Raw genomic sequence first — 24,127 nt, forward strand, 5'->3', positions numbered from 1 at the left:
GGCAAGAATAAAGTAAAGAAACTCTAATTTTTACCAAATCATGTTCTAAGTAAAATTTTCAATGGTTCTATTATGCTGATCTGTGAGGGACATTTCAGAATAAAGTCCTCATTTGCAGTAAAAGATCCAAAACCTGTGATGATTAAGATCCTAACTCCTTACACTTAGGAGTGAAGGGAATTTAGGACCATGAGCAGCAGGATCATGGTCTAGTGGAAGATGTCCCTACCCATGGAAGGGAAGTTGGAACTGGATGGTCTTCAAGATTCCTTCAAACCCAAACCATTCAGTGTTTTTTTGTTTCTAAACCAGCCTGAACCATTTTGTGTTTCTATGACAAATATGAACTCAGAATCACTTGGCAGAGTTGAAAAAGGCGGCTCATCCTGACTTAGACATTGTCTGTAATAATATAATCACATTCAGGCTATGCTGTGCCAGAAAAACTTATCTCTGGTTTGGGACAAACCTTGACTGTTGTCACCATCTGAGATTCTTCCCCAAATGAATTCTGAATGCAAAAGTCAGTGTTGAAACTACCAGCTAACCCTAAAACTCCAACCTGTTACCTGTCTGTACCACCTTACCTTACTCTACCTTTCCTTGCCTTCAGTGAGACTGGAAAGCAGGAGGGAAGATAAATTATCTTCATTGGCTTATATATCTAAGATACAGGGCTTTAAATAAAAATTATGGTGGATGTATAAGTGATTGATTAGAGCATGTTGTTTGCATTGTATTTGGAAATGAAAATTTAGGAAGGAGGGAATTTCAATAGCAAAGTGGAAATGGTTGTCATCAGGATTAATGTTAAATGATCATTCATGTCTGCCTTATCTCACGCTAAGTTTTCTTCAGTAGAATTTTAATAGTGTAGACTTTATTGTGCATTATGATGATAAGATCCTGCCAATGTTTAGTTGAGCTGGTTAATTTACAGGAGCTAATTTAAAAGGTAGCTCTTGTGTTAGGGAATCTGTCCTGTTGGATTGATAACCCAGCTTTTAGGATATTATTTCCACGGAAGCAGATCTTCATCTTTTCTCCCCATCTATGCCCTTGTGCTCCAGCTTCCAATTATTCAACTGTGAAGGGAATTTCCTTCATTTTTTAGACACAAACATCCTCACCACATGATTTATAAGGTTGTATGTAAAGTGAACTGATTATTTAGGTTTTTAAATATTTCTATAGAATTTTGTGGTATGTTAAGTTTGTGCCTAGGGATAAATAGAAACTCTATCTCATTTAATCCCAGCTTGGAGAGAAATTTTTCTTCTGAAAACATTTTTATATATTTACTCACAAGTTTTATCATCAAATGTAACCATTTAGCATACAACTCATGTATGCTTATAACACTTCACAGGCACTTTTCTCACCACTGAAATTGAGCCACCGATGCTGAATGTTGCAGCTCTTTAACAATTCTCATCTGTGCAAAGTGAGAGTTTAAACAGAAAATGGCCTTACTACTTTCCCAGCTTTAATGCATATTCAAACATTTTCTGTCAGCTGTCATTTAGTTCCCTCAATTCCATTTGTGTGTGTGCACTGGCTGCCATTTCTGTTGTCACTCTGAACTGAATTCCAGGATCTCAAAAAATTTTCTTCTATACTGGCCTTCCTACAATACTCAGCACTCTAGGATTTAGAGTAATTTCAACTAATCCATTGAAAAATGTGACTGGAAAAATCAAATTCTATGCCTGGTTCTTGCAGCCAGCCCTCATCTGTTCACCAGCCATAGCAGAAGATGTAAAAGAGATTTAGCAGCAAAGGATTTAAAATTCTCACGTCTTTTACACTCACTTTCTGCACTCATCCAGACAATGAAGTTTTACTGGCACAAATGTTCACAGCAAATGAAAAGCAAATCCTCATATGAGCATCTCTAGAAGGTGAGATTTAAATCTGAAAGGCATCCTGTGGGAAGCCCTTCTGTGTTCACCCATTCAAAGAGCAGGAAGATAGAAAACATGGCATCTTTTCTAAATGAAAGTGATAAGCAGCACATGTTGAATCTCAAATATTTGCACTCAGTCCCCAGGGAGATATACTGGGACATGAAAATGGTGAAATTAATTCACATAGCATCCAATCTAATATTCATTAAAATGAATGAAAAGACAGTTTGAAATTGGACTAGGCCTATAGGTCCCAGAAAGGTACCCAAGCACATGAGAAGTCATTGTCTTTAAGCTTGTGTTTAAAGTTATGCACATATAAATGTTTAAATACCTAGTTCATTTTGGGCCAGAATATATTCAATAAGGAACTAGTGACTTGCCCTGCAGGGGAAACAAAACAAAACAAACAAAAAACAACAAAAAAAAAGATTAAATTTGATTGATATATTTTAAATGTTTAACAAAACATATCCACCAGCTAAACAGAGATATTCAAAGAAAGTTTCCTACAGAGTTTGCATTGGTAGAATGCTAAATGATTCATCTTTTGGAAGTGGCAGTAGAGCAGATGCCCCCAGATAATTTCTCCAAATCCTTTGAGGTCAGTTTTTTTTTTTTGTTTTGTTTTTGCAGATTATTGTTCTGTATTATTCATGTATGCTTTGGTGATGAGAATTATAAACCTTGCGTTTTGTCTTTTCTCTTAGAAATACAGAGTAAAGCACTTCACCAAAAGTCTACCTAAACCAAGTATGCTTAAAACTTAATTTTTCATAACTCTATGGTCTACACTGGATTCTAAAGGTAAAACCTTTCAGAAAATGTCCTCAATTTTTTTCCCTAGACTTGTGCTTTCCTTTGAAACATTTTTATTAAAATATTAATGACATCTATCCTCCAAAAGTTAATCAAAGCTATGTCTTATAGCTGTAGTTAAGTTTTTCTGTCTTTCTTAAACCAAATAGAGTTTTCCTCTGGATAAAATTCAAGTCCTGCTGAGTGTAACTACTGGCACAGGCAACATCAGGAGAAGGGATTTTGTTTGTACCTACTTTAGAGAGAAAGATTATTCAAAAAACATTTCAGAGGAGTTTTGCATCTGTGGAATACCAAAGCTAGGTTGTGTCTGGAATACATTGCTGAACTTAACATTTTAAACTACTTGGACATGAACAAAAACTGCATAAAGAAAACCAAAAGAGAATGGAACTTTGTAGGTAAGGTATGGACAGAGACAATGGACCATATTAGTAATGTAATTTTAATTTGAAGTTCTTGTCTACTCTGATTGAAAATCACTGCTTACTTTAGTACTTTAATGTCTCTGTACATGAAATGTGACAATTTCCAGGCTGTTCAACAAAGAAATCATATTTATTCTCAGAAATATGGAATGTACATTATTGGAATGTTTCATTTTGCTTTGTTATCAACTTTGTCATAGAATGAAAGAAATTCAATTTCAGATTGCATTCAAAACAGAAATTATTGATACTTTATCTGCTGTTATGACAGTTAGAGATCTTTCTGTATTTCAATTCTGAAATCTTAAATTTGATACACTGCCTCTCAGGCATTTAATAAGAAACAAATCTTTAACAAACTTTAAGTTGAAAAATAACATTATGAATCTCATCTCGTTACCTTTTCTCTAATGTACTTCTTTTGTAACTTATCACTTTGTGCATTGCACATCCAAACATTATAAATCAAATTTCATACCTGCATAAAGCACTGAAATAAATGGCTTTATGCTGGCATAAAAAAATCCAGTGATGAACTGGTCTCTGTTCCTGCTTATTTTGCTCTCCTGGGAAATAAGAAAGGAAGACAAAGACAAGTAAAACATCCAGAAAAAGATCAAATGTGAGACAACATAAATGGCCTGAAATTGATTCCTTTTACTCTGGTGACATTTCATTAACTTCAGGGAAGTTTTGGAGGATTTTTATAGAGAGGTAAGTTAGAAGAGAATAGGGTGAAAGAAAATAAAGACTTTTCTTCCAGACCCCAATAGCCTGATTTGCTGAACTGTGATTTTATATAGGGAGAGCAATACACTACTTTCAACTCTCCAAAATAACCTTGTCTCTTATCTCTTTATTCACATGTGAGTTTGAAGCTCATTTATGCCAAGACTTTCTGGGGAAAATCCCAGCCATGCAGCAGCCCAGAAAAAAGGTTTGTGCAAAAAAATCCTAATCCCAACTCTGGTATTTTTAAATGTAAGTTCTTTAAACTTTTTTTACTAGTCACAATAAGAGGCTGTGACTATGTGGTTATTCAGAAATGTCCCACGAAGTTGGGTCATTTAAGGAAACCAGATATATTGGGTTTTATATCTGCTGGTGACTATTTTTTGGATACTCCAACCAGAAAAAATGTACAAACACATAGCCACTGGGAAGTGGAGCTTTTAATTAAGCAATGAACAGTCATCTGTATTGGGAATATCCCCTGTTCCACATATTCAGTGGGGAAATATGAACACTAAAACATTTTCTGAGTCAAAAATCAGTCTATAGCTGGAATTAGGCCCAAATTTCCTGCTATTTTAATCATTGCACAGTTTAGTACTTCTCTTGATTTAGATGAAACATTCAAATTTTGGGGTGGGCCTCAGCTTGCAGATTCTACAACATCTGAAAGTAGATGTCTGTGAGAGTCTGGAGCCACTCCAAACACAGCAGCACAGCTGTGCCATCTCCCCAGGTTTAGACAGTAGGGAGGAAAACACAAATATTCTGAGCTTGTGTGGCTGCAAGCTACTCTGAGTGTCCTGGAGTGTCCCAAATGCCACCAGGTGGGTATGGCAAATGAACTGAATTCATAGACACCATGGCAGCCATAAAGAACTGAAAAAAATAACATTATAAAGAACTGGTGAGCAGACACCTCAAGCAAATACCTCTTAGGGTTCTTCTAAGATCACACCCAGGAGAGATCTAATCAGTGTCATAATTATAGAAGTGAATTCAGGCTCAGCCTGATGGATCCCCTTTTTCTGGACAAATCAATGTCATGGCAGTCAAGAGAGCCACTCTGCTGCAGCAAAAGTAAGATTACTCTGTGACAAATATAAAATTACTCTGTGATAATAAAACATTAATAAATGTCCCAGACAAGGTGTGGCTGGCCCTGGTGTGGATCCCTAGACTGTCCAAGGCCAAGTTGGATGGGTTTTGGAGCAACCTGGGCTTGGGAAAGGTGTCCCTGCCCATAGCACAGGTTTGGAATTGGATTATTTTTTAGGATCCCTTACAACCCAAACCATCCTATTCCCTGATTTTTTCACTTTGCCTAGAAAATAAATAATGAAATATCCTCTCACTTAGGCTGTGCAATGAATTCAAGAACTTGCCTGATTTCAATACTTGCATACAGCTGGTGCTCTTGTTCTATGAAATCTGTCAGTTTTATTTTCTATTTTAAAATATGTTTTAAAAACTTCGTGACAGTCAGGCAGCACCAGTGTGAAAGTAAGTTTTACAGCCAAATAAAATCCATGAAAATCTGTATTCCTTGTGGAGAGATTAATGCAGCTGCTGGTGCAAACAGCAGTGCCCCAAGGTGTGCTTGCATTACTTTGTGACTGATACCTGCTGTGAAGGGTGGCTGAACACAAAGCTGCCAGATGCTCTCTGTGACTTGCATATCTGTAAGGTCATTTGTGTGTTCTCATGACTGAGGTGTAAATGATAAAATTACAGAACAAAAAAAAAAATCTTTATTGGGTCTGAGTTTTACCTCATGACAACAATGATACAGCATTTGATGGACTTTTGATGGAATTAAATTGAATTCAGAAGAAACATAACTGAGTCATGATTCCACCTGTTTTCAGCTGCTGCTGATGCAGTTTTCTCTCTCAAGCTTTTAAGGGTTGCAATGGTGAAGAAAATGTGCTTCTGTTTATTTGTTGATGTCACACATAACTTCATCCAGGAGAGTTCTTGATGGTTTTGGTTTTTCAGAGCAGTGCCAAGTGGAAAGGACAAAATTCATCTTAGTCTTTTTAAAAATGCAAATGTGAAGTTCTCCATCATTGTGTTGTTATCTGAAACCTCAACAAATGCTTCATCCTTTGTGCTGTTCTGTCAGACTGGGGAGGAACTCCTGGAGGTATTCTAGGTTAAATTCACAGTCAAAAAGATTGAGGTGAAAGAAACCACTGAGATGGAGATATTCACAGCAAATAATCCTGAGAGATGGGAATATGCTGATCAGTCACCCAGAGAGAGATCTGAATTTGCTCCTGGTGGAACCTGCAGATGACCCAAGGATTTGTGTTTTATCGAATAAAAAAGGGATGTACCAGTCATATGAAGAGCTTTGTTTTACTTGGTAATTTTGGACCTCTCAAACAAATCCTGTGTCAGCACAGCTGAATAAAGCATTAGAGACCATGGAACAGGGAATGTCAGTTATGCAGAAAAAGCGCTGGGAATTTAAGGAGCTACATGGATCCAAGTGTTCTACAGTCAAGAAAATCAAGCTTTCTGTGCAATGGTGTGACTGTGATTGCTGATGTACAAATCAGGGATTAATTCATTAAAAATGAAGGTTAACAGAAGCTTTCCTGTGACATCTGTGAGCCCAGTATTGCAAAACTGTGAGCAGGCACAAATAAAGGCTTTTGAAGACATAAGAAATGCCAGAAAGTGATAAATATTTGAATTTTCACGAGGAAATTGAGAACTGACTTCATTAGAGCACATAAATACTCTCTCTGAAGAAAATGCCAAGTGCTAAAGGACCTTTAATCATGCATAATTGTTGAAATTTAGAATGGGATTGATATAAATTCAAAACAAAAACACAAATCCTTAACATGGAAAATAATCATAGTGAACTACAAAAACTGTGACAACTCCTCAGTCTCCTGAAATCCTCAAAGTCATTCAAGAGCATGAATAGAAGTGATTCCTGTCTGTCAGGAGATAATTTGATGACACTAAGTGGTCTGTGATATATTAGAATCTGACTGGGCCATCTAATAACTTGAAACTTAAAACTATGAAAAGTTTTTGTAGGCTCTTCAAGATTACCAAGAAACAGAAGAGCCAGGAAGTTTGAACAAGGAATTTCTCTTTTTCTGAGAAAGATGGATGATGAACCACGAAGATTGGCAGCACAACCAAAGCTCAAGGCAGACTGAACCAAGCCTGTGGATCCCTGAGAATTCAAAACCAGCTTAAAACTCGATTCCAAAGCCAAAGTGCTGCTTTATGAGTGCCTGAAAATATTGCTGAAGGCTCAAACACGTTCTGTGGCCAAGGCTATAGAGCCTTTGTTTTCTTTGTTCATATCAGTTCTAGCAATCTTAATTTGTCTTTCTTTCAGGAGAAAAGATAGGCTGGAGAATCCAGAGTGGGTGGTCCTTTGGGATTTAGGTGACATTTCTTTGTCTTTGTGTAACGCATCTGTAACAACAGAGGGAAGGAGAAAACTTCCATGTCCAACACTGATCTGTTAGTGCATATATAAAAGAAGTTCAAAAAGAAAACAATTAAAGATATTAAGCATGGAAATTCTATTAAATAGGCCATTGAAAAATATATGAGGAAACAAACTGAAGCTCTCTTGGGAGAGCTAGTTTATCAAGTTTCCAACCCAAATTATGGATCAGATAGTTATGGGCAGGTTCAATGAGGCTCAAATGTTTTTGCATTGTTTGCATCACTAGAACTTCAAACCTTGTCAGATCCACTGATATCTTTAATCACACTTAGTGATAAGCAAACATGAAAAGATAGAGCCCTCACATTCTGAGGGTATTCAGATATGAAGTCAGATTAATTTTTGGTTAATTTATCCATATTTCTATAGTTTATGGGTACTTATTTATGAATTGTAGAAAACAGCACAGTGAGGAAATGTTAAGTAGTCTATCCAAAGCTTAGATACCTCTTAGGCCTCAAATATTTGGCAAGAGCTACAAAGTATTTTATTCTTGCAAATAACTTTGGGGTCATTTTCTTTAAGAGCAGGGCTCTGGTTTGTCAAAGCACCCACTATCATTAAGCCATTTTTGTTAGATTTAGAGAATCTAAAGCTGGAATGCACAGCTCATAGAATTTATTCAGTGATGCCTATATTAATTCCCTAAAATCTCCTGGTTAAACCTGCTAATATCACTTAAAAATCCTTTCTAATCTCAGAGACTTTAGCTCATGGAACTGATCATGTTCTTGGATAAACTTTTGAAATGCTGAATTAACCTTCTTTTAAAACTGTGGGACTCATTGCTTATGTAAATTTGTCTGTCTTTGAACCCTAGAGATAACATTTTGTTTGTTCAGTGATTTCTTTTGTCAACATAGACATTTCCCCTTCATCCATATGGTGCATATCCATAAAACGTGACCAGACTGAGATCCCTTGGCTTCCCTGTAGGATATTTATGAGTAGATGATAATCGTGCATATGACAGGGAAATTGCAAGGCTTGGGTCTTGTCTTCAGGGAAACTTATTTGGTTTTTTATATAGTTGCTTCTGCAGTAATACTGTTCACTGTGGCAGCCAAGGTAATGATGATTTCTGATGATGCTTAGATTTTGCATAAAGAACTCCTTGGTTCCAAAGCTTTCCAGTGCAGTTGATGGCATTTCTTATCAGTCATAAAGTGAAAAAAAGAGAAAAGAGGTCAATTTTCAGGCTTTAGCTATTCGTTTCTCTTGCCACAAGATGTGAGATGAAAGCTGTCTAAAGCAGATACTGCTTTAAATATGATACCATATTCCAATGTCACCTAAATTTCTAATTAACCCTGGCTATATATATATATATATTTTTTTTTTTTTTAATTTTTTTTTTTTGGTAGATTCACCCCAAACTACCATCAGAGATATCAGAATCTATTAATCTTGTGCCTCTAGCCAATAAACTTTTGTTATGTATGGAATAGGCTTTGGATACAAGAAGCTGAGGCTTTACTTTCTTAATATTCTTAATACTTTTTTGGCACACACATTCTTAATTTTTTTAAGAGTTCATTAGGTTGTTTTTTAAGTTTAGGTAAACTGTTCAAAGTTAGTGGCACTCTATTTTTTATGTGCTTTATGTGTTCACAGGATTATGGATAAATATAGTTTTGAACTTGTGTTTGTATTATAAAGACAGGTACAGCTGGAACACACAGTGTGAAATTGTGAGGAATTTAGGTGATTGTTTCACTACATGGCTTTAATTACAGGAGATCAACAAACAAACAAAACAAACAAGACAAAAAATATATTCAAAGAAGTATCAAATATTGCAGACCAGAAGAAAGCTTTGTGATTAATTTTGTGGATTCCTCAGGTTAAAGAATCCAAAAGGTGAATAAGTCAAAAGGGGAAACCTTCAGTTTGCTTTATTTGTGATCCTGAAAATTATATTTTTTTCTGTATGTCTTGCTCTTTTAGCTGCAGCAAATGACTCCACTTGCAGAATAAAGAGCTAATATCTCAAATTATTAAAACTTATCTGCAGGGTGATGGAAGTTTTACAAGTATAAGCAGTATCAAAAATTTCTGCTATATAGAGCTTTAAGTATCAATTTATTGCTTTTGATTATTTTTACTCATAAACTAGTTAATAATTCATCCAGTACCTATTTAAATAAAGAAAAAATAGTCCAGTAACTCCTAACTGCAAGATATATTTAATTCTAGGGTCAAAAATCAAGTTTGTGAACAATTTTATGTAAGTATAAATGAATTTGAGTTGTTACATTGATTCCTTTCCTACCAAAACAGAAAGAAGGAATAAAACAGAACAAATAAAAATGAAAATAGCTTATACTTCCTTTAATGGTTTTTTGAAAATTGCAAGGTTATGCCATTTTTCATGGAAAAATTTTGTTCTTTTTCTAATTCAAGACTTTAGTTTAAATATGTTTCTCCAGTTTGTCTCTTTTATGCTTTTGCCAAGGCATTAATCAGCTGTGCAGAACTGTGATCCAGCATGTCAAGGAGAACTATCTGGGGATTTTTTAGGCCTCATGTAAAAAATTATTGGTATTCCCAATGCGAAGGGATTTGAAAGGGCCAGTTCAAGTTGGAAAATGGTCACAGCACTGGTGAAAAACTGCAGAACTCACAGTTATGTAAATTAAATGAAATAATTACCCACAGCTTCAGACTGTAACATGTAGGCATCCTCATGTGATTATTACCACTGCTTCACCATGCCCTTGGTTTCCATACATAGACAGTTATTTTAGCATATCAGGCATTTTTACATTTTTATGGTGAAATGTTAAAACTTGAGGTGTTATCAGCAATAGATTCTGTTGAAATGTCCAACCTCTGGCAAACAGTCTGGCAAACAAACTTAACAGGTAAAGTTAAAATTGTGGTTTTCAAATATAACCCACATTTATTTCTATCACCTGAGGTGCTGTTTCCCAAAATTCCTCCTAAATAAAGTATTAATAATATATATTATTAATAATATATTATTGTTTTTATTATTGTTATTGTTGTTGTTCCTATTCACTTTGTTTTTATTTCTCTGCACCTCAGCAAAGGCTCAGCATCACCACACAGACACCAGCCTGTGAAGTAGGATGTAAATAACCACCACCAATTACAATGGGAAGGTGATTTTATATTAAATTAATTGTTTCTTTCTGATCAATGCCTGATAGATCCAAATCCCTAAAAGACAGACTGAATGCAGGCAGAAAATCTCCCTTGAGCAGATCAAATGCCCATTGTTGAGGACAAACTTGAACTTTTCCAGTCTCAGCATCCTTTTCACAGACAAATCCTTCCAAATTTTCAGTCTGGAAGCTCCAACCAGAATCTACCTCGCTCAGAAGAAACACATATTACTCATTTTTAATTCATTATCCCTCATTTCAGCTATAAGCTTTTGACTGCTTCACTGTGCTTAGATTGCTTCTTTTTTTCTTTCTAATATCTCACTTCCCCAGCCATTCAGCCACTGCCAGTTTGATCTCTCTGTAATGCCATAGGTGAGCTGTTTTCATCTCCAGTGTTCTTAAGAACATTAGTTTGCAAAAGGCTCCTTGCAAGACAGAGTTATACAGACAAAAAAGAAGTCAGAAGCACTCACAGGAAAAAGAGATTACATTAGATGTCTTCATCCTGACACTTAAATAGAGCATGACATTCTTAAAATATTAGTAGAACACGGGACATCAAGAATACAGTAAAATATTTGTGTTCTATTAACAACAACAACAAAAAAAGAGATGTGTAGGTGCACAAAGGGAGATTAAAAGCCAGGAATGACAGGGTGGGTTAGGGAAAAAAAAAAAAAAACATCTGGCAAGTCAGTAATATTATCATGTGGAGAAAACAGTATTGTACTTTATAACAGATGAAAGCTTCTGTCTATGGCATGAAAGCGATAAAAAAGAAAAGCAATAAATTCTGCATAATCCAAACTCATTGTTCAAGCCATGCACTGCTCATTCCCTGTCACCAGCCAAAGGATAAACATCAGTGCTATGTATGTAAAGGCTGCTCTCATAAATATTTAAAAAGTACTACACTGAGTCAGTGCAGTAAATAATACCATATATTATAATAGATGGAATATGTGAATTAAGGTCACTTGCTGGCACAAAGAATGGAGGCATCAATCTAAGCCTGCTCAACCCCAGGGATCATCAGATTCAGTTTTTTTTCCTCACTCAAAGAAACATTAACTGAAATATGTAAAGAGAAAGCAGTTCAAGTCTGTGACCCTCTGAAATGCTGCTTCTGGTTCAAGAACAGCTTACAGGGGCAAGGAAAAAAAAGTGAAATTAAAAATCCTCCCCAGAATAAGCAGTTCCATGTTTGGTTCTCATTTGTTTCCTGTCATGTTTAGGGAATATTAAACCCTCTTTTTCTTTGTGACACATGCATTTCTGAACAAATATATAAGTAAATCAAGGATGATGCATTGTTTGTCTTTCCTGGTACTCAATCTGAGTGAAGCCAATTTCAATTTTTTTTCATGTAAATATACACAGCCTTGTACATGGGGAAATCGACTACAGGTAGGGTTAAATTATCCTTTGATTTTTGTGGGATTTCTTTAGTGTTGGACAGTATCTCAGTGCAAAATTAGAGAATGTCAGAAAGAATAAGCATTAAAATAAATATTTTATTTGTTACACATGAATTTTCTTCCATTTGTAACTTTATAGGCTGCAAATGAGGACATTGCATACGAGATTATTCAAATGCTCAACAGGAACAGAGACAGAGGGTCTTCAGTGGAAGAGAATTTCACCAGTAAATCATTCTTTGAGGAAGAAGTCCAACTTTTTGAAGTGATTCTGCTAGAACTATATTTTTCTATATACATAGAACTAAATTTTAACTACTGCAGATGTTGTTTACCAAATCTCTACCTCCCAAGCCCATCCTACAAAATAGTTACTCTGCCTTGGAAACAAAAACTACATCCTCTGAGGTTTGCGTATCATCATGCCCAGTACTGAATGTCAGTTGTTATTTTTGCTGCCATGGAACAGTAACCCCAGAAAAATCCTGTGCCTCTTCCCACAGCTCCTTCATTGAGGAGGAAATATTTTCAGCACAGTTAACAATTCTTCTGTTGCTGTAGATAAGGAATCATGGAACAAACCCAAATCAAAAAACCAAAAACATGGGCAGTTGTTCTCATGACTATAAGGAAGAAAATGTACAAGGGAAAAAAAAAGTAATTGGATTAGTAACAGGATATTGCATTTATGAACAGATATCTAACAGATATTCTACACCTGCCTATTTATTTTCCTCCTTACCAGGGCGATTCCTCTATCAAACTCATAATAATTTGCAAATATGTGAATGCATTTCTTTTAGAAAATTACTGATTTGAGAATGTCAGGGGATGAAATAGTCACTGTCCACCCAGGTATAATTGTCCAATGGTTAATTTCATTCATTCTTAAAATGTTTCCCTTATTTTTATTCTGGAAATATCTCCCTCCAGCTTCCAGCCATAGCGTCTCATTATAATTTTGTCTTATAGATCAAAGGGGTCTCTTCCCTCAGAAATCTTTTTATGTTAATACCCATCACCCATAATTCTATAAGTTGAATTGTGATATTTTTGAAGCTGATTTGAGTTTTCATAACTAATTTTTTTTTTTTATTCTTGCCCCTAATGAATACAGGAAAGTTAAGTTGCAATGCCTGGAATATTTCATATTGCTTTATTTTAGTCTCTGTACCTGTTTTACAACCTGAATGACCACTGATAGTTTGGGGGGATTTCTAAATATCCCTGTCAGTAAATCTGTTTTTCTAAAATGTTTTCCAAAACCTGGAAGACCCTGGAAAATCTCTTTTTATTGCCATAACCAATGACCTTGTCATGGGATAAGGTTTACAGTCCTCCTTTTAGGAAAAAAAAAAGGTCAGTCCTTGAGACCTGGTATGGAAAAGAGTTTAAAGTCAAATCACATTATGAAATTCAGCTAGTCAGTATCATTTTAATTTTGAAGAAACTGCTTGAAGGCAACCTCACACTGACCCACTTTCTTGCTGTCATTCCCTCAATAAAAATTGATAACACATTTCTTGCCCTTGCAGAATTTCCATATTGACAGAGGAAATTTCACTCCCTGCATGATTAATGGCTGAGGCAGGGCTCCCTCAAAAATGCAGAGTGCACTGGGATATTCGATGGCGCTGACAGCCCAAGAGTGATGATCCTTGGCAGGGTGCAAAGCAGAGCGTGACAAAATTGCAGCTGCTGATGCCTCCTGCCACATCAATAAAATGGCACCACACAACAAATGGGACTCTTGACCTCATCGCTTACAGTGGAGCAGATCATTTGTATAAACAAGTTATTTAGGTGCTTTAATGTACTTTGTGGTTGATTAATAGGGTTTCCCTTCACCTTTTGCACATCAGGTGCTACAGAGTGTTTGAGAAGGGAGAGGAGTAAGGCACGGGCCTGGGGGTGAAGCAGCACACTGCAAATTTCAATTCTGTGCAGAGTTTTTGTGCACATCTTTAGTTCTAAATTGGGCAAAGTTTCTTTCTAAAATTCTAAATTTCCTGCACAGCACAGGAGCAGCTGCAGATTCCCCAGGGTCAGAGTTGGGTATAAAGGACAGCAAATAAAGAATATTTCACTCCACCCTCAGGAATGATATCACCAATAAGTTTCTTTAAACAGCACAACACTAATGTAGTGACAAACCTGACTGAAATTCCCTTTCAAGATTCTGAAAAACTGCTAGAGTTTTTCCTCTTCCTTTTCCAGAAGGAAAAACCTAATGGGCTAAGGCTTCACCTTAAGAAAGTGTCATTCATGAATATGCTCATAGGTGCTACAGAAATGCTCCAGAAATGCCAATTTCATAGCAGACTTTTCGTATGTGCTAGTGTGAGACTTGTGCCAAGCAGCACAGCAACCTAATTTTTAAATCAGCTCAGCTGGTATTTGCTCTTCTGAATACAGATATCTGTTTTCCTAGCAAACCAATAAACAGATTTCACCATGCTTTTGGTAATTTTTCTCTTTTCTTCATCTTATTTTGGAATTTGAAAACATGGGAGAAAACAGAGCAGTTCCTGTTCCAGCCAGAGCTGATCTGCAACTTTGTGCTGAGTGTATTCATAACAAACAAGGATTTGCAAGAAAGGCAATGTTTTATTGAAGCAATGATTTAAACTAATGTTTTCCAAAACAGCAAAGTGTTCTGTGCCCATCTGTTTGATTTGCAAGGAATGAATTTTCAAAGGTCACTCCAGGTATCCCAGGATTTCAAGTTGTCATTGGTTTCTGAAGTATGAGGCAGGGGAATGATTCAAAGGCAGGGCTGTCTGGATTCTGGGTAATTCCCATTATGCAGGGAAGACTTTCACTCCAAAGAACTCTGCCTAAACCATTTAAAGAGCTACCATGCACCAGGCAGCCTGTGCTTGTTCCTCTTCCTGAAAATAACAAATGCCTGCATTTATTTTAAATTTGTAAGGAATCTTTTAGGGATTTTTTGCCTTGGGTTTGTTTTTCTTTGGTTTGGTTTTGTTTTTTAGAAATTTTGAGATTCTGTTTCAATTTAGAGCAAAGCTATTTAAATAATTTCTGATTTTTGTCTACTGGAAAAAATACAGCATTAATGAGGTAGATAAGATTCTATATTCACGTTGCAGTCTTTATTTCTGTCCTTCTCTTTAGACCTAGATTTTGGAACGTCTGGGCAATTCTTTTACTTTTGTCATTCTTATGGTATCTTGTCACTGTTTAAAGTCAAAAGAGGACATTGCTGAACAACACAATAAAATCTGTTCTTAAATTCCAATTCCAGCTAGAGAGAGAAAACTTAGACAATTGTCAGGAATACCTGTTCTTGTCCATTACCAATTATAAATTTTGTGCAATATAATTATAAAATTAATTTTAAAATCAGATTCCTTACTTATACAGTCCAAGGCATTTAGGCTCTTTAGATCCATACCTCTTAAAAGAGCTTCAAGAACAAGCAGACTGCATTATGCACTCATGTAAAGATTGTTTTACATATTTTCATATTTTGCTTAATTTTTTGTGCTATTTTTATTTAATTTTTTGCCCTTATTTTAAAGCAAGAGCAAAACATTTTGTATTTTTGCCTACTTCACAATAGTTGGATTATATGTGAAGAAATACTGGTCTGCAATTTAAGCTACTCCAACTTATTCATCCTTCATATTCTCCTTAGTAGTTTACCTTTCCTTCCACAACCCATGCAATGTGCTATTTATCCCCCAGCAAAATTCTCACTCCACTCCCCCGGTGTGTAATTTTCAAGGAAATGTCTCTTCATTTGATGGAAGCCTTATGATTAACCAGTGAACCACATTAACTGTAATGTGTTCAGCTTTTCACAGAAATGCAGGAGGAGAAAAAAACCAGATGCTTGCTCTTGTTCTTGAAGAAAAGAAAAGTACTTCTAGGAAAGGCTGTCCATTCAATGCTGTGTTAAAGCCTGACCATGCTGCTGATGCCTCAGGTTTTGGCTTTTGTATTTTTCAGATTCTGTGCTGCTTTAGTGTGTGGGTCTGAGTTTCATTTTAGGGGATGGTGAGCTCTCTGCACAGAGTAGGGAGACAAAACAATTCCTTCTCCAGCTGGGGACCAAGGACAAATGATCCAAATCTCAGGCCCAAGAGCATAAACAGCATGGGCTGAAGAGAGAAAAACAATAAGGATGGGACTTCCTAACTGAAGCTGTAATTGGACAATTAACTCTAATATGACAATGAACCAGCACTTATAAAAGTGAGAGACCCCATGATTGATCTTCATTTTGTGACCATTTTGGTTAATCTTGGGTTCATTTTGTGACCCTTTTGGGTTCATCTTGGGTGTAGCCCTGGCTGGGCTCTTGTGCTGCCCAAGGTGCATCCATTGAAGCTTTCTAATAAATCCCTACTTTAATTTTTAACTCTGTCAAATCTTTGCTCTAGGTCAGCCTTCACAAGGCATCATTCTAGAACAAAGCAAAACTCACCTTCCTCCTAAGTCCATAAGATTTCTTGTATCTGAAGATAATGGGTTCACAAGGATCTTACTAATTCTGGTGGTTGGCAGGGCTCTGAAAATCAATAGCATTGTCTTTCAGTCTTTGCTCCATCTCTGGATGCCAGGGAAGCAGAGGAAGAGGAACCAAGCAGAGCTGGGCTGATCAGTGCTGCTCCGAATTTCTGCTGCCATCCCTCCATGTCCTGGGAGGAGGCCGCTGGGTGCTGGGGGTGTGGTGAGCTCTGGGCAGGACTGACACACTGTTCCTCTGTTTTCAAGCTCCTGGATTTTTCCTGGGTGGTGTTTGCACAAGCTCTGGACAGTCTCTGGACTGAAGAACACTGACTTTTAGTGTTCATTGTGTACTAAACCTTCTGAATGTTATGTACTGATCTTCACATCATCCCAAGTGTTTTAGCAGGCAGTAGCATCACCTGCTTGGTAAAGCTCTTTGTCTTCTCTGGTGCTCACCTCTCCTCACTGCATGGTGGCTAAATCATGACAGAACCTAAACATCCTGGTTGCTGTTTGTGTGATCAATATTCATTTGCACAGCCAGAATTCCTGGTACTGGTGGAATCAGGGGTCAGGGCCCGGTGCAGCTTTCAGCACAGGAGGGGCATTTCTTTCCTGGCATTGTCATTACTCTTCTCCCTGATCCTCTCATCAGGAAACTGCTGTGTTTCACATGTTCCCAGCAATGTAAGCAGAGAGCAGCTCAGACCAATACCTAGATGAAAAAACAGCTTGATATTGCAGTTAATAACATGACTGGGACTGAAACCAGAAGCTTGTATTCTCTTTTAACCCTCATCCCAGCTCTGCTTTTAGATTGGTCTTCCTGTTACACCGTGAGAGGATCTGTTAATTCAGCTGCTACAGAGAGCAGGATATATCTTTCAGCACAGATACTTTACTGCAGTACCATCCTTTTAAACTAATGATGTATGAATTGATATTTCTGATTCAGTTATGCAATCTCTGCTGAAAGTGCTGTCTCCTATTCTGACACCTCCCTTGAAAAAGGACAACCTGGCTAAGCAGGAATGTAGTAAACACAGTCCTGCTGTCTGGATGTATTTTAAAGAGATTTACTGTGGCTGCAGGTAAAGGAGAGAGAACTTTCAATATTACACTAAAAGTATTTGCCTCTAAAGTATGTTCTTCTCATCCTGCTCACAGCCAGGAGAACAATTAGTTTATAATACAGTCATAAAACTTTGTTGGCAGTATATCAGGTGCTTTGGGACAGGAAAGTTGGTCCAGCTGCACTGGAACCACTTGCACAGTATTGTACAGAAGCTTCTGTAGGTTTTTCCTGTTGGAAAAGGGAGAGGAAAAATTCCAGCAGTCTTTCAGAATCTTGAAAGGGAATTTCAGTCAGTTTTGTCACTACGTTAGTGTTGTGCTGTTTAAAGAAACTTGTTGGTGAAATCATTCCTGAAGGTGGAGTGAAATGTCCTTTATTTCCTATCCTTTATACCCAGCTCTGACCCTGGGGAATCTGCAGCTGCTCCTGTGCTGTGCTGGTGATCCATGCACCAGCATGAGATATCATGAGCATGGCACCCCAACTCTGCAAATCAAGTGATAAATCTTGCTTCTCCAGCATGACCCTGTATTTGTGACAATTTCCTCTTACTGTGCCTTCATTTTTCCCAGAGATGAGTCACACTGTGTTTTTGTGAGGTTGTGACTGCCAGCCTGGATAATTGTTTTTTCTCTCTGGCCTATTCCTGCAGTTTGCCCCCTCAATATCATTTACCTGGTAATGAGAGGAAGAGGCAGGACAGGTTTTAGCGTACACCAGCGAGTTCCAGAGTAAGGCTGACACTTCTATTTCTAACTCAGCCCTGCAAGTAACATCTTGTGTTACAGAGCTCATGTGATTTGAGTTATATGGGGGAGTTTATTGTGCCATATCAAATTCTTCACAGTGCTCTAGATGAGGAGTTAGAAAGGTAAATAAAGCAAAACAAAAACAAACTAAGGCAAAACAAAAACAAACTGAAGAGAAGAACTGGAACAAAACTGAAAGCATTATTCTGTCAACATTTGCAACTCTACTCACTTCTACAGGTGCTGTAAGCAAACAGAATTCTAATTTGAAAATAAAGGGGGGAAAATCCAAGCACTAGGGATGAATGCACATATTGGCATTTTAATCTGTATTCACATAGAAATTGTAAACCCTCTGAGATCTCACAGCCCTGTGGGAACCAGCAGCAACAGCACAGGAGAGATTTGGCATAAGATAAGATGGAAAATATTAAACTCAGAGGGAGAAATAAATTGAAAGTTGTCATAACATCATAAAAACCAAGGTAGCAGACAGGTGAGAATCACATACAATGTCTCTTCGTGTTGACTGAGGCACATCTTATGACATCAGTTTTAACACCTGCATAGCAAAAATGCAAATAGAATTATTTCTCAAATATGCAGGTTAAAAAAAAAAAAGGAATTGCCCTGGTCTCTGGTCTGCCTGATATTACCTTTTAGATATTTACAGGATTTATTCACAGCCCAGTGTTGCTTAAAGAACACAACTTTACAGAACCCATCCTGAGGATAATTCAGCAGAGAGAAGAAATTATCACTTCACCATCTCCTTTAAAGGTAGAAAAAGAACAGTTTGTTTAATTTATAGTGAGGAAAATTTGGGTTAAATATTAGGAGCAAAAAGACTGTCAGGGTTAAGATACACTGGGATATTTTGACCAGGCAAGCTGGAAAGTTCCAACATGGGAGATCATCATTAACAGATTATACAAAAACCTCTTATGGATGATGGGAATAACTGAACCTACTTTTAAGAATACAAAACCCTGCTTTTTTTGACCCTTACAACTGTATAGTTCCATATTTCTGTCTGATCTGGGATAAAATAGGAAACCATCTGAAAATTTAAATAAACAAAATAAAATAAGAAGGCCAGCAAGTGCAATGTAATTAATTTTTCCTCAAGTACTTTGCTTTCCTTCACAACATCTTCTTTAGCAGTCCATCTCCATGAAAAGCCTCACTCTGCCTCATTTCCTCCTGAGGAAGAAGACATTAAAAGAAAGAGCCTATGAGGATTCTGCCACCTTCTTATTGTCTTGGGTTTTTGCCATTTCCCTTTTTCTCGGTATAAAGATATGCCACAATTTTTTTTGGCTCCTGTTCAAAGATTGAAAGATGCAGCCCCTGGGTGTGGTGTTCATTTACCAATAATTTCCCTTTTGTGCTTCATCTTCATTTTTTTTGCCTGTGTGACAGCAGATTCCTCTTTCCAATGGATCTTTTAAAATCCTGGTCCCTCTACTACTTTCCATTAGCAAATCTTAGGTGTTCTGCATTGCAGCATTCCCTTGTAACATCTCTCTCTTGATTAGCTGCATAGGGAATGTGGATCTAAACTTTTATTTTGCAATACATTTAAATTAATTGCCTATAGTAGATGATGGGATCAGCAGTCTGGGTATGCTTGTGTTAGAGAATTAGCACCTGGCATAGTTTTGGTGGGGGTTCTAAAGGGTTTTAGTTGTTAATTTAAGATGCCACTATGAAAGTACTTTAAAAAATAGGTATTGGACATGCATTTGCCAGCTCAATATATTTATATTCCCCAAAACACTCCTGCTTTAATGTTTTCTCCCATGAGACTACGCGAATGAGTAAAAATTTCTCATAAAATCAGAGAATCTTTAAGGAAAAGATCTCTAAGATCTTTTAATCTGACCATCAACCTAACACTGCCAGGTCCACCCCTAAACCCAGTCCCCAGGCATCTCATCTGCCCATTTCTTGGACATTCCAGGGCCACCCTGTTCAGTGCTTCCCCAGTCCTTGCTCACATTAACAAGGTGTTCCAGGGGGTGTCCAGCCATAGCTGCAGCCTTCACAGCTTTCAAACTGTTCCCTTGGCAGTATTGCTGGACTCCACAATTTGTATTGCATCTCTTCCAAGGGAAAAACAGTGGGGCTGGGATTTGGCAGTTCCCAATTCTCTAAACATCTCTTCCCTGGTCTTCTCTGGTTTCAGAAGAAGATTTGCTCCTGGGTTTTTTGCCTTTATACAACAAATACAGTAGAATTGATACAGAAGAGTTCTAGGGTAAAAATACACCTATAAAATATTTCTCAGTCTTAGGATGGCAAAAACAAGATAAAGCCTAAGTCACTAATTATAGATAAATTGGAAGGGAAAGGTTAATTCAATGTAAGTTGTTTTTTATTAACAATCACACTGTACTTTGGATGTATGAGAGGAGAAAGAATGCAAGAGAGTTTCCATCCAGAAATGGGAAAAAAAAGTGTTGTTTTTTTTTTTTATTTTCCCCAAAACACAGAGGGCTTCTGCCTGCATTGATCCAGATTTACTGCCATGGTGTGAAGCAGTGCACAATGCTTAGAACACACTGAGTGCTCACAGATTGGCTGAGTGCATGGCACACCATGCCAGCACTTGCACTCCTTTACTGCAGTGTTCTGAGGCCAGGACCCACCTGTATTTCAGAGGAGTAAAAAACATCTTGGAATTCCATCACTCCCCAGGTCTGCAGAGAGCTGTCATGCTTGGCTGCACATCAATACATGTATGGATTCAATGCATGCAGGCTGGAGATTTTACCACTAATTCAGAAAGACAACAATCCACAGAAGGAGTTCAGGCTTGAAGTTGGGCAGTTGCCTGATCAATTAGTGAAATCACAAAGAAGTGAAGAGAATACTACTTTTGTTTTCAGGGTGTTTTGTTTGTATGTATTATCTTTTTACTTGCTGTGTAAACCAGCAGATCTTTTCTGATTACATTCTTTCTGTGCAGCCATTCCTTCCTGCAAACACTCTATGACTACTTGCAGATTTTTTGTGAACACTTTACAAGGGAAAATATGTCAAATGACAGTGACCTTACAGCTAAAGCCATGTAAAAGTCAAGAGGTCTTGTTACCTGGGATGTGTGCATGTGTTGCATTTTGGGTTTGGTTTGCATGGATTCATGCCAGCTGAGCTACAGTTTCAGACAAGACACCAAAACCCACTCCAAATCTCCCCTTTTATTCTCCCTTCACAGTGAAACCACCATAAACACTTGGCTCCTCTATTTGAAAATAAAAGTCATGACTCACCACTATTTCTTCCAGCTTTATGCCATTTCTAACTCTGCTGATTTCAGTCCCAACCTGATTTCAGAGAGGTAAATTGACATAAATTTAAAATGATACAACATAAAATCAGATCCCTCAGGCTTAAAAGCTGTATTGCAATGATGTCTGTTCGTTGACCTTTGTGAAATGAACATGGAGATTTTGGTTGAGTTTCTATTTGCAGCACAGAGTCAGCACTGGAGCCACCATCACTAACACATCTCTGTGAAGAGCAAGGGCTCAGCAGAAATAGACTCCTTCACTCCATCAGGACAAGTCTAAGGGACACTGTCATCTATCTTACGAGAAGAAGCCACCTCTGGGGTCATCAAGCACTGCATTCTGCATCCATACCACGCATACAAAAAATCTCTTTTATGCATTGAAAACCTTTCCCTTATAGAAGTTTTTTGTTGTTGTTTCTTTTTGCTTGGCAATAATCCTCTCTAGCTATCACATGGGTCAGTGAAAAAGCTTTGGCAAGGACCTTAGGGAATGGCTTTAGTTTGTTTGTTTTTTTTTTTCACCTTTCAGTTCTTTGACATGAACAATAAAATATTCAGACTTTGAACAAAGAAACAATATTTCACAACTTGCAGGATAAACCTGCCACAAGAACTGTCTTTGCATTGGGAGCTACCTGAGCATCACAGTCTCATGGAGTGGTTTGGGTTGGGACTTTAAAGGACATCCCATTCCAACTCCTGCCATGTGCTGGGACACCTTCCACTCTCCCACGTTGCTCCAAACCCCATTCAAGTTGGCCTTGGACACTTCCAGGGATGGGGCAGTTGCAACTTCCCTGAGCAAATAAGTACTGAGATGATTTTGCCTCCTCAAGTAGGAGTTTTATCCTACTCTTGTGGGAATCCAGGGCTTCCTTCTGGCTGCCCTGGAAGGTCTGGGACCCTGGCAGGGGTCAGGAACCCCCCTGGACAGAGTCCCCAGAGACACTGTCTGTGATCTCTGGCCATGGAAAAGAGTTTTCAATCTTACAGCATGAATTACAAGCTCTGAGTGTTTGATATAAGTAATAATTAAGTGTGGCACAGGTGCAAAAGTAAAATTTTAGGATTCTAGATTAGGGGTCCAAAGGGGACAAGATGGAGGAAATTGGGTGTGTCCTGTCCTTTTTCTCCTTCTTCATGCCCTCCATGTCTCACTGTGGTGTTGGCATTTTTCTGTTGGTTCAGGCTGGGGACACACTGTCCAACGTAGGTGACAGATATTGGCACGTTCTTGTAAATGCAGCCCAGGGAGTTTCTGGTATTTAATGTTTGTCACATCCCACTGAGGGCAGAGCCCCACACGCTGCCCTGCAGGACAGAGCTGGGCAGGGCAGCAGAACATGTGAGAGAGAAACAGAATAAACAACCTGGAAACCAGCACAGACCAATTATGGCTTCTGCTTTGGCAGTGGGGCTGACAGACAGAGACTTTCTACAATCTCGGGATCATCAATACCATAGATTCCAACACACTCTTACCCATGAGACCTGATTGAGGCCATTCTTTATCCCCTCTAAGCAGTTTTGTGACAGGTCCTCCTACCTTTCCCTGCATTAATGACTGAGATGTGTAAAGTGAACCTGCAAAGCCCCTAACTACACCCATGTCTTGGCTGATTAAAAACCAAATTATTTCCATATAGTCCTGCTGGATCAACAACAGGACTGTTGATTTGTTTTAAAGGAGTGAACAAATTGCGAATTCCTTCTCAGACAATGTTTTAGGAAGTTGTGGTGCCCGTGCCAACACAAACTGTTGCACCATAAAAAACTGAGGTGTAGTTTGTGCTTTCTGTGAAAACTTACCTAATGCCTTGGAAAGCTGGTGGAAGTCAAGTGGTTTTGTTTTTCCTTCTTATGCAAAACCTGATCAAAATTTGTTTTAGCTGTATTTTTCCCAAATCTCCCTAAATATTATCTGCTTTGATAAGTACTTTGAAGTTTACTGATGAAAAGCACACCAGGTAGTAGCTGAATACTGTTATAAACACATCAGACAGGAGATCTGGAAAAAAATTATTATTTCCTGCCTTATTCTTATGGTAAAGAACATCACATATTTCTGTTTTCATTCATCTTCTATTGCTTGGAAATGTCAAATCACTGTTAATAGTGAAAATATGTAGTTTAATACTTTTCTTACCTATATATTTATCTTGGCGGACCACGGAGAACCTTGATTATTTTCAGTCTCCAGGCAATGAAAATTTTCACCTTTTTTCCTTGATTTACACCCAGATCTCTAATCATAAACAATCTTAAAAGGAAAATGTGTGAGGCTGTCTGCCAGAGCTTTCAGGAAGAGCCTGTCATAACTCAGCAGCCATTCCAAAAGCAATTTCCAAAAACTTAATTTTGTTGGCCTTAAAGATATTTGTGCTTTAAAACTTAACTATTAGTTCCACATCTGTGTTCTTGAGGGGGAGAAATGCAGAGTATATGCTTTCTGTAATAAACTTACTCTTCTCCAGAAAAAAAGAGAAAAAATTTTTTAGAATTTCTTTCACATGGAAATTCCAATTAAAAATTGGAATACCTAACTCAAATTTAGTTGAGCAGAAAATGATGGAATTTTATGGCTGACATTTTATTCTGTAAGGAGAATGA

At 37.6% G+C, this 24,127-nt stretch overlaps 2 long non-coding RNA genes across 2 annotated transcripts in view; one reads left to right on the plus strand and one right to left on the minus strand.

Moving 5' to 3' along the window:
- LOC146767496 (uncharacterized) overlaps nt 1–24,127 on the plus strand; it is a 47,387-nt gene that overhangs the window by 10,929 nt on the left and 12,331 nt on the right. The window lies entirely within an intron of this gene.
- Nucleotides 2,340–22,398, minus strand: LOC146767497 (uncharacterized). Its single transcript, XR_014954601.1, has 2 exons — nt 16,370–22,398; nt 2,340–6,175 (listed from the first exon to the last, which is right to left on the minus strand). It is a non-coding gene; the product is annotated as an uncharacterized LOC146767497 (long non-coding RNA).

The sequence above is a fragment of the Lonchura striata genome, chromosome 4, assembly GCF_050655825.1.
Source record: "Lonchura striata isolate lonStrDom1 chromosome 4, ASM5065582v1, whole genome shotgun sequence".
Classification (NCBI taxonomy): domain Eukaryota; kingdom Metazoa; phylum Chordata; class Aves; order Passeriformes; family Estrildidae; genus Lonchura; species Lonchura striata.